This window comes from Protopterus annectens, chromosome 3.part0 (genome assembly GCF_019279795.1).
Source record: "Protopterus annectens isolate FY-2018-M chromosome 3.part0, PAN1.0, whole genome shotgun sequence".
NCBI lineage: Eukaryota > Metazoa > Chordata > Ceratodontiformes > Protopteridae > Protopterus > Protopterus annectens.
The window spans coordinates 210,253,131-210,268,415 of record NC_056731.1 but is presented as its reverse complement, the minus strand read 5'-3'; positions in this window follow the sequence as shown (position 1 = coordinate 210,268,415).

The following is a 15,285-nucleotide window of genomic DNA, read 5'->3' as shown; positions in this document are numbered from 1 at the left end:
TTTTAATGGACAATTTCAGGCCAATAAAGCCAAACCCCACTAGCTATGGATATGCATATATATATATATATATATATATATATATATATTATTTTATTTATTTTATTTTACATTTGTTGACCGGGCTAGTCTAACTGGATACATGTCCATTTTCAGTAGAGGCCCGGGGAGATAAGCTACTCTACAGATAAATGAAAAACTTAGTAATCAATATACCAAATAAGACTAAATAAAAATATTCATATTAAAACAAGCAGATTTCAGTTACATCGACACAAAAAACAAACAGGAAAAGATGACTAAATAGCAGCATTAATTATATAAAAAAATACAATATTACAGGTTAAAACATAGTATTCTGTGAGGATAAGCAAATAACTTGTAGTGCAAGAATGCTTATACTATACAATATGCAGTTATAAAACATAGATAAATAGAAAGACTAGGGTCAAGAGAGGAGGCCGGTTAAGTATATACAAAATATAAAAGGAAAAAACAAATATATTCTTCAGTAGGAAATTTAAAGGGAGACTCGGCACAGTGTAGTTTGGGAGGAAATCAGTAATTTATAGGTAAAAAAATATATAATAGTTTATGAGTAGTGAGGGATAGGCAGAGCTAAGTTTAATTGGGTGGATAGTAGCCTAGTCGGGTTTAGTACAAGGGCACAACCAGTGTGTTCTAAGGTAGGGTTTTAGTCTATTTCTGAAGAGTGATAGAGAGGGAAGAGAGGAAAGGTCGCTGGGGAGAAGATTCCAGGGTTTTCCAACAGCATTAGAGAAGAGAGATTCACCAGCTTTGTTGTTAGGTTTAGAAGTATATAGAAGATTGTTGTGTGAGGAACGCAGTGATTTCAGATTTATGTATGGAGTGATGAGGGTAGATAGACTAGGAGTACAGGAAGGTTTATAAAGAGTTTTATGGGCGATGGTTAGTTGATAGAATTTAGTCACGTTTTGTAGTTCAAGCCATCCAAGCTGCTTTATATTTATGCACTGGTGGGTTCTGTAAGGGTTACCTGTTGCAAATCTAGTGATGTTATTGTAGGAAGTTTCCAGTTTGCTGAGGTTATTTTTAGAAAGGTTAGTGAAAATAGGTGAGGCATAGAGGAGGGTAGAGATTAGATAAGTATGTGCTATGGTTGTTCTAGCTGTAGGAGAAAGGTAAGATTTAATTCTATAGAGGGAGCCAAGTTTTTTGTTGACAGTTTTTACTGTATTGTTGATATGGATGTCAAAGTTCAAATTGTTATCAATGGTGATTCCCAATAGTTTGGTAAATGTGTCGGGTGATATAATGGTGCCATTAGTGGATATAACTGAGAAATCAAGTGGAGAGGGCTTGTGGGTCAGATTAAAGAGGAGAAGTTTAGTTTTTTGGGGGTTCAAAAGAAGACAATGTTGTGCAAACCATTGTTCAACTGTGTTAAATACTTTCTGGGTAAGAGAGAGAAGTTCAAATGTGGATTTGGCTGAGCATATAAGTATCGAGTCATCAGCATATTGTATGCATGTGGCTTGGGGGATGGCTAGATGAAGGTCATTAATAAATATTGAGAAGAGGAGAGGTCCTAGTATGGACCCTTGAGGGACACCAAGGGTAACTGGTTGGAGGGTAGAAAGAGTCTTATGCCAAATAACTGCCTGTTGTCTTTTATCTAGGTAGGACTGGAACCATTTTTTAGAAGGTGTATCAAATGATAGTGATTCTAGGATGTCGAGGAGAATCTGATCATTGACTATGTCAAATGCTTTAGACAGGTCAATGAATAGTGCTGAAGAAAGGTTATTAAGGTTATGGTTTTTGTTAATGTAATCTGTAAAGGAAAGGAGGGCAGTGGTAGTGCTGTGTGAAGGTCTGAAACCATGTTGACAGCTAGAAAGTAAGTTATTTTGGGTTAACTGGTCAAGTAATTGCCTATGGATACATTTCTCCATGATCTTTGTAAGGGGGGAGAGAAGGGCAATAGGACGGTAGTTGGAGAGCTCATTTGAGTTTCCGCCTTTATGGAGGCGGATAATATGACAGACTTTCCATAGGTTAGGTATGTGACCTTCGGTAATAGTCCTATTGATCAGAATGGAAACAGCGTAAGCTATTGCTTTGGCTGATAGCTGTAGAAAATCGGCAGGTAGTTGATTTGCTGAGGGAGAGCATGGTTTTAGTTTTTGTATGAGGGTTTGAATGTATGTAGTTGGGACAGGTTGTAACTGAAAAGGAGGGGGTGAGGTATAGTTATATGTGGGTAGAGTGAAGCTATTAGGTGATAGCTGACTAGCCAGTGTTTGGATAGTATTAGTAAAGAAGGTATTGAATGTATTGGCTGTATTTATGGGATTAGTATGGTCAGTATCTTGAGGGTTAGGTGTGGTGGATTGACCTGGGTGGAGTAGTTGGTTAATGCTAGTCCAGAATTTTTGAGGGTTGTTTTGATTAGTTTCTTGGAAGTGTAGGTAGTAATTTCTTTTATCAGAGAGTATAGCTTTCTTCGTGTCATTTCTTAACTGTCTAAAGGTTTGTTGGTCAACAGGGCTTTTAGTCATTCTCCATTTGGCCCAGTGTTTATTTCTAAGGTACATTTTGTGTTTGGTTACTTTTGAAAGCCATGGGGCAGACTTGGTTTTAACTCTAATTAATCTGGTTGGAGCATGTTGGTTGAGAATTGCCAGAAAGTTAGAGTTAAAGTACTTGATGGCTTCTTCTAAAGGGAGGTATTTTATATATATATATATATATATATATATATATATATATATATATATATATGTATGTATATATATATATATATATATATATATATATATATATATATATATATATATATATATATAGATATAAAAATACATATGTATGCATATATCTACCTCCTTAAAGATAAGCCTATTATCTTTACAAGGTGTACCTCTTTCATAAAAGATCCTGTAAAGATGGCTCATAATTTAATCACTCCTTTTGTATTTTCCATTCATTATTTCCCTGCTGATTCATATTGTCTTATCTTCTAAAATGAATACCAAGTTTTGTAATTTATGTCTCACTAAAATATATCACCCCCATTTTTACTTATTCTCCTAACCACCTTACTTTTACTCTTATTTAATGCCTACCCCACATATCCTAAAGTTTACCCCATTTTCTTTAATATTTCATTCATTCTTATCTATTTATAGCCAACAAAATCAAAGCTGTAGAAGACACAGTCATAGGGAGTTTAGCACCCCCTGAAATCTCCAACCTTCTTCCAGTTTACATCTACATCTTTCTTTTACTGCATCTATTACCACAGCAGAACGTATGCCACTAACTGTACACCCCTGCTGTAGTCCATTTTTCATAGCTATCTTCTTACCTAGCTATCTATTAACGTTCGCTAATACCCTAGCCCTAGTACAGATAGACTTGAATAACTGAATTATTCTTTATTATATGCTACATTTTGCCATTATTTCTTGCAATTAATCATAATTAATATTGCCAAAAGTTTTTTTATATTGCATGCTAATAATCTCTCCATGCCTGCCTCTCTCAATGATTGAATCAGATGTATCTTTTACAATCCATAACATTTCTTTAAATTCTTTCCTTTTTACTCTATATACTCCTTCCCAATTATAGTACATAGTATCCTTGAAAATATTTCACGTACGCTATTCCTGTACACCATTCATTAAAATTCTGTAACCAGTATTGCATGATGCTGTTTGATTATAACAGGCCATTTTCTCATTTATATCCTTCTTTATAATTATCCGTGCAACTATTTGAGGCCCTATTCCATCTCTAACCATTCCTTCAATGCATGCACAAAGTAGTCAATCCACAGTTTACTCATTTCTTTATAATTATTATAATTCGTCCCATCACTAGCAGGAACTCTCTCATTTTTTGCTCCTTTGTTAACTTCACATTCTATCGTCTGATATTTCATATTTTCTCTTCCTAATACATCTTTCTGACATTATTTTTCTGCATTTTAATAATTTCTACCATTAGTACTTATCTATCCTTTATCAGTGAGTTGCTTCATAATCAAAGCTTCCTCGGTTCTTAACTTTTTAGCTTCAAAAGGACTTACTTCCACATTTTTGTCTTGTAAATTGAGCTTCTGATGCCTATTTGTATTGTTTTTTCCTTACACATTTCATAATCTGCTTTTCCCACTTAGAGTATCTAACATCTCACCTAGCTATATCCCATTCATAATCTTTCTTCAAATCATAATTCATATTGTTTCTCTCAGAATCATTTCCTTTCCACACCTATACTATCCTTTCCATATTTTAATTTAAATACTACACAGCATTCCTACCAAGAGTGGTAGAGTTCCATCATATCCATATGTATAAGTCATACTTCCTGTTCTTTTGCTTTGTTCCCTTCATCTGGGTTGCCCATCACATAAGTCTCTTAACCCCCTTCCTACGGTAATTATTATTTCATTAAACCTTATACCTGCACACCTTCCATCATGATCTGAAAACAATGCCTTCATTTTACATCCTTCCACTTCCTATAATGTGTCCAGATAAGGAACAGAGTTAATTTCTACTCAACTTCTGTTTTAGTATCTCCTTTGATACACGAATACCCTTTCTTCCTCTACATTCAGTTTTACTTCATGCAACAGATTTCTAAAAGTTCTTACATCCTGACCAAGTTTGCCATTCTTTCTCAAGTTGCCATTCATATTATCTATTAAAACTATTAGTCTGCATCTCTACTTATATACTTTCTAAGCTCTTCCAATAACTCTCCACTTTTATAGCCTCCTGCTAATTTATGAACCTGAGTTTGCAAACATGGTTATACTTGCATAAATTACCATCAAATTCACAGTTTACCTTTTCTTAAATCAACTATAACGTGTCTTCCAAACCTTATTGCTAACACATCTTTATTTTTAGTTATCTCTTTTTAATAACAATAGTTTTTCAACCACAATCATCAGTTCTCTAATAACCATGAAACATAATTTTAGCATGTCATGTTACACCTTCACCTTTTACTCTTAGAAACAAATGTGGTATCAAGCAAACATACTAAATCACTTAAGTTCAAGTTTATTTGGGTGTTTATATCTAAGTACTATTACATAAACAAAACAAGATTTGTTTGTTTGGTCATACTCATTGGGTTGTGACTGGAGTTCCCTCTTCCTTACCCAGTCTATTTACATGTAGGGTACTGCAGGGTTCTATCCTAGATCCTTTGTTGTTTGCTCAAATTATTCTCCCACTAGGGGACCCCTTATACACAATTATAAGCAATTTAGCTCATATACCAGGTAAAAAGGTAAGTTATGTGTGAATGTTTAAAGCCAACAAGTGCTGGTTCATCCAAATCTACTCTTTTAGGAGGTTCCAAAAATACAGCCCTAGATATGCAAAGGAATATGCTTCTAATGGATCTGGCTAGTCCCTATAAACCTCCAGCAGTTTGTGGTTGTATGGACAAATCATACAATCAGGCTAGCACTAACTTAGAAGTTCCTCAACGTATGGGGAGCCCAGGTAGTAATGGGCTAAATAAATGAGAATGAGAGTTTTGTAGGAGCAGCAAGTCAAGAGGTAAAGTGTGCAGTCTTTACAATACTGGCATAATATGGTGACAGCTAGATCTCCAGTAAGTGTCCAGATGTCTGAAATCTACACCAGGTGTAGTCAACCAGCCTCGATGCTCATTATTCACAGTCAAAGGACATTGCTGTGGTCTAGACATGAAGCAACCTTATCATGTAAAACAGTGTACAAATCAACAGATAGAATCAGAGAAATAACCAAAGGGATGTTCCTCAGATGATAACATGGGAATCTGATGGCTGTAGAACCCTGTTGTTTGAAGGTACGCCAGTCATCATTTATTGCACCTAGATTCTGCACCTTGGAGACAAACCTTAGCTTGTCACTACTATTAGCAATATCTTGTGACAGAACTGAAGCCAAAGATTATGCATGAGGGCATGAATGGTTATGACAATTACCTTGCTGGTGATGAGATTCAAGTGATTTTCAATCATCTAATTATGGATGCTTTCTAAGTCTGAAGCAAGTTTATTTAAAGGTACGGTATAGTCCTGAGGGAGGGAGAATTATAACTGTTTATCATATGCATAACGGGTCCCCTAGTGGGAGAATAACTTGAACAAACAACAAAGGATCTAGGATAGAACCCTGCAATACCCTACATGTAAATAGACTGGGTAAGGAAGAGGGAACTCCAGTCACAACCCAATGAGTATGACCAAAAAGATAGGAGATGCACTATTGCCATATAACACAAAAGATATAATAGTGGGTCAGGCTATCAAGTAAAATGTCATTGCCCACCATGCTAATTGTTGAGGAGAGATCTAAAAGGACCAGTATGGAATAACATAATTGATTTACTGCTGCAAAGAAGTCATTAATTACTTTAACATTTTTCACTTTCAGGTACTATGTAAACAAACAAAGTCTTCTTAAGGTAATGCATCTCCTTAGATCACTTTTGTTATCATTTACTTTCAAACTAACTAAATTAAGCTATCGTTTAGCAGAGTACTTCCTTTACATGCAATTACCTTTCCTTTTACACTTTTTCACTTGATCCTATGTTGAAGTATGCACCCCCCAAACATGCATACATTTCATAAATCATCCCATTCTTTCTCTCTCTGTCTCTCTCTCTCAAAGTCCTCATCTGTACATTATTATTTATGTTAAACTATCTTCATAAAATAATTATCACATGAGGTTGATCCAGTTCTGTGAACCCAGTTTGTTCTTTTTACACAATCATAATTTAACTTCATTGTCTCTAAACTGAAGATTTAACTTTTGTTTTAGTTGCAGGTTGAAGTCACTTACAGTAAAATTCTTACAGGGTTCATAGTTTGTCATTAGTTGTAAATGTGCATCCAGGTCCATAGACTCAAAAGTCACATCAAGAAAAGTTTTATTATCTGTGTAGATAAATGAATATACATTCTGTATTACAAAACCTGGTGACTAAATTGAAAAATTTCACATATGAGTCCAAATTCTTTTCAGTTTTGATGTAATCCGTATCAGGTCACTTTGCTAAAGAAGCTATTTTGTGTTTAATTCCCTTTACATTATTTGTAGTGACACGCATGCATTTTAGAACTAGCTGCTTACTTCCTGGCCTTTCATCTTTCTCATTTCTGCTCACATTACTGTGTTGCCTCTACCTCTCAACTGTCCCTAATTTTGACTTAAAATTTAACTCTGTCCCTCTTAATCCTTTTTAGCACTGGTGCCTTTTGGATAAAAGGTGGTGGATTATACTTAATAAATAATGACAATAATTAAGAGCTGAATACTTATTTTACTTCAGGAAATGTATATTAATTCCCATTCTCTAATTCTGCTAATGCCTCAAGTTAATAGAACTAATATTTTAAAAGTGTCCCTGATTGTCCTTGATTTTTTCTGGATTTGTCCCTGATTCTGTTGAGATTTGTCCCTGATTGGTTGAAAGCTATAGGTCTCACAATAAAATAATGACTATACTCTTCTCATGGAGTTTCTGACCAGTCAGCTCCATGTCAGCTCCACATCTTGCTGTCCTTTCCCACTTTCCACCAATCATCACACTGTATTTATATAAGTTATTGAAGTACTACACCTTGTTGAAGATTGTCACTGTTTTATATTACAACTGCTGTATTTGTCTATGTCTGTTAGAGTGTAACTTGTGTTTTTAAGACATTTGTGTTATTGTCTCAATGTTTGTAGTAAATAATATATCTGCATTTAGGCCTAGGTTTTGTTTAAAAAAGGCATACCAACAAGATTAACCTGTTTAACAAACAGAAAAACTCCATTGCCCCAGGACAATTACTTGCTTTGCTCTATACAGGCCGATCAAGTAAGATCAAGAAATGGCTGTTTACTAATCTGCCACTCTGTAATTAAGTTTTTACACATTTTTGCTGCTGAAACTCATTTGTTTATGCTACTATCATTTATCTGCCTTGCTTCCTTATCTCTCTCTAACTTACCACATTGGTGTTGCATACAGAAACTGCACCTCCTCAAAAAAGAAAATAGAATTTTCCAAGTGCTATGACCTAACCCCCCCCCCCAGTTAATATGAACATCACCTTAGGTCTTCCTTGAAAATAGGTATAGGCCTAATGAAACCAAGTCAATGAAAAAAATCAAGTAATCAATACATAAATTAATAAATTAATTGATTAATTAAAAACATTAAGCACATAAAAATATTATAAAAATCTGTAGGCCAAAGATAATAGTAAAAGGAACATTTACATATAATTACTGTAAGTTGTTCTTGCAGGTGTAAAGTATTTTTATTTCTGTATGCACACAGTTTTACTTAAAATTTTTTAAGTTGTTGCAGCAGTACTTATCTAATACATTTAGATTCTTTCCGGTTCTTTCTGCACTGTAAGACATGAAGGCAAATCAGGCCTCATATAAGTGAACACATTAGGAACATCCCTAATAATGTACTAGATAATAATGTTTTAAAGGAGGAGCTTGAGTGTCCTCTATATTGATGACTGCAGATGTAGTGTTCGAGCAAAAAGGGAGAGGTGATGTGAAGAAGTGTACAACTGCATCATTCGGCAAGAATGACTCCCCTTGCAACTATCACACTGAAAACAAACTCATGAAAATTCATCCCGGAGTTAGTTTGACCTTTGATAACCACATATTCACTGCATTAAGGAAGTATATTTTTATTGCACAGCTTAAATCTAAAGGTATTGTATCCAGATCCAGGAATTTAATTGCATAATTGTACTTGGCACTCATTAGGCCAATCACATATTATGCCCCTTTCGGTATATACCTGTCCAAATAATTTTCACAACTGGAATGATTACAGTACTTGCTCACTAAAAAAAATCAAGGGCCTAAAACACGAAAACTAAGCAGGCCATGTAAAAGCTTTGCACCTCTTCTTGGTATTACACAGACTATTGAGAGATGACATCTATCACAAATATAGAGCTTCAACAGACCCTATTCTCTCATACGTATTTCACATTTGCAAGTCCAGTGGTATCAAAAGGGATCTCATGCTCTTTTGAAAAAAAAAAAATAAAACATGTTGGGGGAAAGATATGTATCAGAAAGAATATCACTTCTATGAAGCAGTCTACCATTCCATATAAAGCAAAATACTTATCTTACTCTTTTCAAACATAATTTGAAGGAATGGATGGGCAACCACAAATTCATTTGGTTTAGCAAGCCTGTCCCACATGGATTGGGTAAATATGTAAATGTCCCAACGTATCCTTGTTTAGCTCATCTCTGGGTTACTTATTTGCAAAATATAAGGCTTGAAAACTGCAATGGGAAGATGGTCAAAGGTCAATAGCCTAGTAAATACCTATGAACATATGGACTCACATGGATGATATATTTTAGAAAAGGAACAAATTACAGACAAGCCATGGGATTGGACTCACTTCCATGTTTTTTTTTTTTTACTAATTTTTTTTATTATTTCAAATAAGATGTCTTAAGAAACATTACATGAAATAAAGATGAATAACATATTTACAATTCTAAAACATTACTAACTTCAAACAATTATATAACTATTTACATTGGTGTCTGTGCAAATAACATTGAAATTCTATATTATATAAAGTTATAAACATAAGATGATATATCTTCTTCAATCTTTTTGAGTATTTCCAGTACTTTCATCCAAGAGTAATAGTAAGAAGTAGATCTTTTAGTTCTGTTCTTCACTGTTAATATTTCCATGTGAGCAACTGTTGTTGTTAAATTCTCAAATTCCTTGAACGTAGGAGAAGCCTCATTTTTCCAGTGTATAGTTATGATTTTACATGAAATTGCCAATAGTGACCATAGGATTTTAGTGTCTTTTTTGGTACACAGTTTGGAATAGTAGAGTTGAATAAAATTAAAGACTTTGTTTTTTGAAAAATTATCATTATAAACAGTATGAAAAAAATAGTTAATGGATTTCCAGTACATATTGAGACATATACATTCATAAAAAACATGCTGCCAATCTGCCTTTATCTTGGTATGGCATCTCCAACATTGATCTTCAATAGAATACATTTTGGCTAACCTATGTGGTGTATATAAACTTCTGTGTAGATATCTCCAAGTGAATAATTGCCAGTATTTTGATAATGTAGAAAATTTGGAAGATTTTAGAATATTACTTTTTTCTTCTTCAATTGGAGGATGGTGGTTTATTAAAGTATAATAATCCCAGTGTGATTTTTCATGATAGTTTTTTTTAACAATTTTATAGATATTAGACAAATAACCTGTACCCTTATAAGGCTGTTTTGTGATAAGAATAAGGTATTCAATGAGTTTTGGAGCTTCATGTCTAACTGAAGGTTGCACTTGTTCTGTTTTATTTATAAGAAAATGCCTTAGATTTTGTAAAAACAACCAATTGTCTTTATTTATATTATAGTTATAAATTATCTGTTCATTTGTTAGAATTTTCCCTGTCTCTATAAGTTGATGCCAAAAGAGTAATGTTTCTTCTTTAAGTATATTTATTTTACATATTTGGAATGTATCTAGAATATTTGGTGTAAAAGCTATAGGGAAAATAAGAAAAATCCAAGAATTAATATTTGGTATTTTGTTTATATATGTTTTGAACACTGAAAGTGTAGAGCTTATATAGTTTAATGGCAATTTATTAATATTATTCCTTTTCCCTAAAAAATAATCTTTTAACATCCATATAAGGGGTGATGATGATATTACTGTTACGTTGTCTTGTATGTGATTATAATTGATTTCTATGTAAATCTGCTCATGGGCTTGTTTCCATATAGGTGTGTATGAATTATTTAACCATAGTGTTATGTTTTTAATAACAGATGAGGTAATATATAAATCAATATCCAGAAAATTAATTCCACCATCTTCCCAATCTGGTAAATGTTTATTTAAGGCTATACGGGGTTTATTTGGAAACCATAGAAAATTTAAAATTAGTTTATTGTATCTTTGAATAATATATTTGGGAGGTGACAATGAAAAATGTTGTATTAAGTATAATATTTTGGGAAATATTATTTAATAAGATATAATCTGTCTGCTGCTGAAAAGATATATTTATTCCAATAACCAATTGTTTGTTCTATTTTATCTAGTATTTTATTATAGTTAAATATTAGAGAATCTGTTAGTTCACTGAGTAGATTTATTCCCTGATATAATAATTTACTTTCTGCTACTATATATTTGGAAAATCTTTTGTTTATATTATTTTTTTTTACAATTACAGGGCATAATTTTAGTTTTATTTTATTAAATTTTAAGCCTGAAATATTTTGAAATGTATTCATGGAGTTAAATAGAGCATTCAAAGACTCATTTACATCTGAGAGAGTTAATAGTATGTCATCAGCAAAGAGTTGGATTTTAAGGTTTAATATTTTATTAATACAAATGCCCTTTATGTTATTGTTTGATCTGATTTGATTTGGAAAGGGTTCTATGAGTAATGCAAATAACAATGGTGATAAAGGGCAACCTTGTTTAGTTCCCTTTTTGATTGTTATAGGGCCTGATCTATGCAATCCTAGTTTAACATATGCAGTAGATTTTTCATGTTGTATTTGGATAAGATTATTAAAATTAGAAAGAAAGTTATATTCTTTTAAAACTAGTGAAAGAAAGTTCCAGTTAACCGAATCAAAAGCTTTATTAATATCTAATGAGATTACATTTAAATCTAGGACTTTATGTTTGCTATAATCTATTAATGTTAGTATTCTTTTAATATTATCTGAAGTATTTCTTCCTTTAATAAAACCTGTTTGATCTTTGTGAATTAAGAAAGGAAGAAAGTGTTTGATCCTATCTGCGTATATAGCCATAAACATCTTATAGTCTATATTGAGTGATGATATTGGCCTATATGAGGAACACTGCTTCTCATCTTTATCTGGTTTGATAATTGGGGATATCAATGAATATTTCCAAGAGGGTGGTATATTCAAATCTTTCTTGGCTATATCATATACTTTTAATAATAAGGATAAGGCTTGATTGAGTATTAATGTATACATTTCTTGTAGCATATTGTCTGGGCCAGGTGCTTTATTTGTCTTGAGCCTTTTAATTTGTGATTTTAATTCTGTCATATTGATTAGTTTGCTTATAATGTCTATTTGTTCTTTTGTTAATTTAATATGAATATTATTTTCTAAGTATTTTTTATATCCTTAGTAGGTGTATCTTGAGTGTTTATGGAATTATCAGTGTTAAATTGGAGTCTGAATGCTTCTAAAATATAATTTAGTTCTGTAACTCTTTTGCTAGTATTAGGAATAAATATTTCTTTTATTTGCTTAGATTTATTTTTTTTGTTCTATTAGTTAAGTGTCTCAGGTGTGCTGAATTAGTAGAGTATGAGTTTATTTTTTATCTTTTCTAAGTTAATCATAATCTTATGATGTAACAATTCTGTATACTTCTTATTGATTTGTGTAAGTTCTTGAACTTGAGCAGTATTACCCTTTTGTATTTCCAGTTTCAATTTATCTGCTTTGTTTTGTAAGTCTAGCATATCTTTATTCCATAACTTCCTTTTATTTATGTACCAGGATAATATTTCCCATATGTAACTGCTTTTAATGAATCCCAGACATATATTTCTGAAGTACCTTCTGTGTAATTTATTTCTAGAAAGTTTTTGATTGTTTCTTCATAAAATTCTTTAAAATCTGTCAATTTTGTGATATAGGAAGGTATCCTAGTAATGGGATTTGAATAAAACGGTGTAAGCTCTATCTCAAAGACTATGGCATTATGATCAGATAAGGGACAATTTATAATTTTGACTTTGTCAGTTTTTGTTATTAGGTCATTAGCAATATATATTCTATCAATTCTAGAGTTAGTTTTATATCTATGAGAATAAAATGTGAAGATTAGTGAGTCTGGTTCTGCAAATTAATTTATATCTTTTAAATACAATGTATCTATAAATTTTCACAGTGCTTTAGAGATAAGTTGTTTTCTTCTTTTAGATTTAGAATCTGTATCTTTTTCATTCATTATACAGTTGAAGTCTCCTACCAGTATCAGGCTACCCTTTGTTAAATTAATTATCTCTTCAAAGTGCTGTTTAACTGTTTTTAATCCTAGTCCTGGGATCCAATATAGATTTACTAAAGTATAGATTCTCTTATTTAATTCTATTGAAGCTAGACAAAACATACCTGATGTATCTTGATGAGTAGTAATTATTTTGGGTGTTATAGCTGAGTTGCGAAGTAGTATAGCTACTCCTCTTTTTTTTGTTTTGTATTGAGAGTTTAGTAGTACTGTGTAATTATTAATATTTAAGTTGTTTATATCTCTATCTAATAAGTGTGTCTCTTGTAAGAAGACTATTTGTGGTTTATGTAAGTTTATGTACTTGAATAGGCTTCTCCTTTTATTACTATTATTTAGACCATTAACATTTATGGATAAACATTTAATTTCCTAGTTTTGAGTTTGTTTTATGTGTGAGTTTATGTAAATATTGTTTATTCTTAGTTCCATCTTGGATACAGAATTCAAAATTTTTTTCTTGTATGATTGTTGCATGTTTCTGAGTGACACCAAAAGTGATAGAATAAAAAAAAACAAAGAACTTCCAAACTTGGAATTCTTAACCTTAAAAACCATTCCCTATCGCTATGAGGTAATATACCTCTTTGTTTGGTTAGTGAATCTAACCAAACAAACTTTCTACCCTCACAAATAATATTTAGATCAGTTTCTCTTATCATCTTAGTTTTTAAATAAAGATAATTGAATAATATATTAAGATAATCTAATCAGCTAAAATATATAAATATATTCTTTACTCTTATCTTATTGTAATTCAATAATACTTATTTCTAATCAGGTTTCAAAAAGGTACAAATATTTAGATTAAGGTAGCATAATTTCAAAATAGTTTAAGGTATTAATAAACATCATGTTAAAATCTATAACTGTATGTTGCAGACATCTGTTGAAAACTATTTACTGACACTACTGTATAATACAATACCATTGTTGTGTAAATGTTTTAGATTACTCAAGTCCGAAACCAGTGTTTAAATTAGTATTTGCAAAGTCATACTGGAATAAAAACATGAATAGTTCTGAAACCACATCATATTTCATGTTTAACATAAACTGAAATGCAATGCAATGTACAAGTATATTAATATTTCTTTAGTAGACATTAAATATATTCTTCTGATTGTTTTCACCTTTTCAAAGACAATTCCCATGGCTGGAGACAACACAATCAAAATTTAGACATCTCCCTTATCCAAGAGACTACCTATAATGTTGTTACTTAATTGAATGTTTTGTTGTTAACACTTTTATCAGCTTTCAGAGGGACTTAGTATAATCAAAAAGACACAGTACAGAGATAAAACTACAGTGCACTTGACCACATTTTCAAAGCAAACATCTATGTATATCACATATTAACTCTTACAGCTTAGACTGACACTTAACCAGTGAGTTTATCTGCTGACAATAAGTGCTGGAGATATAATTTTGGCTTACTTAACACCAGTAATTTAATCTTATGATTGAATAAAAGTTTAGAATTAAACATCCGGAGCTTCTCATTATAGTATTTAAAAAGTATACTGGAGAACATATCAAAATAATGGAAGCTGCTAAGATTTAAACTATTATGTATGAAAATGTTACAAGTTAAAATTCCTAACCCACTTTGCAGTAAATAGACAAAATGTATTTAAACTATGGGGTAATACCTTTATTACGTCACTTCCATGTTTTGTGTTATGCTTATCCTTTAAAATTATCTACACACTTTAGCTAATAGAGAACTGGATTTTGCTGCTAATCTATGTACTACATTGATTTGTTGCTTAATTTAACTTTTCTGACCCTCCCTTATGATTCCTATCCTTGCTTATGAACTGATATATCAAGCTCATTAAACTCATATACATGTTAAACCAATTTCTAAGATCATTAAACTGATTTCCATGTTAAACCAGTTTCTGTTTTATTTTAATTATTGAATATTTGCCTCTTGTTTCATACTGTATACTTATTCAGAGTTATGAGCCACTGGTGTGCTGACTATGTTACTCTTTTAAACATATCATTATTTTTTGTTAATAGTGCACATACATTCAGTGCTTGTGAGTTGTTAAATCCCCTGTTTTATAATTTGATGCTACAGTTGTAGGGACATTAGTTATTTGCCCATTGCAGTTCTATACTGTTTAAAAGAAACCTGCTTTGTATGAGTTCTTAATGTTATATA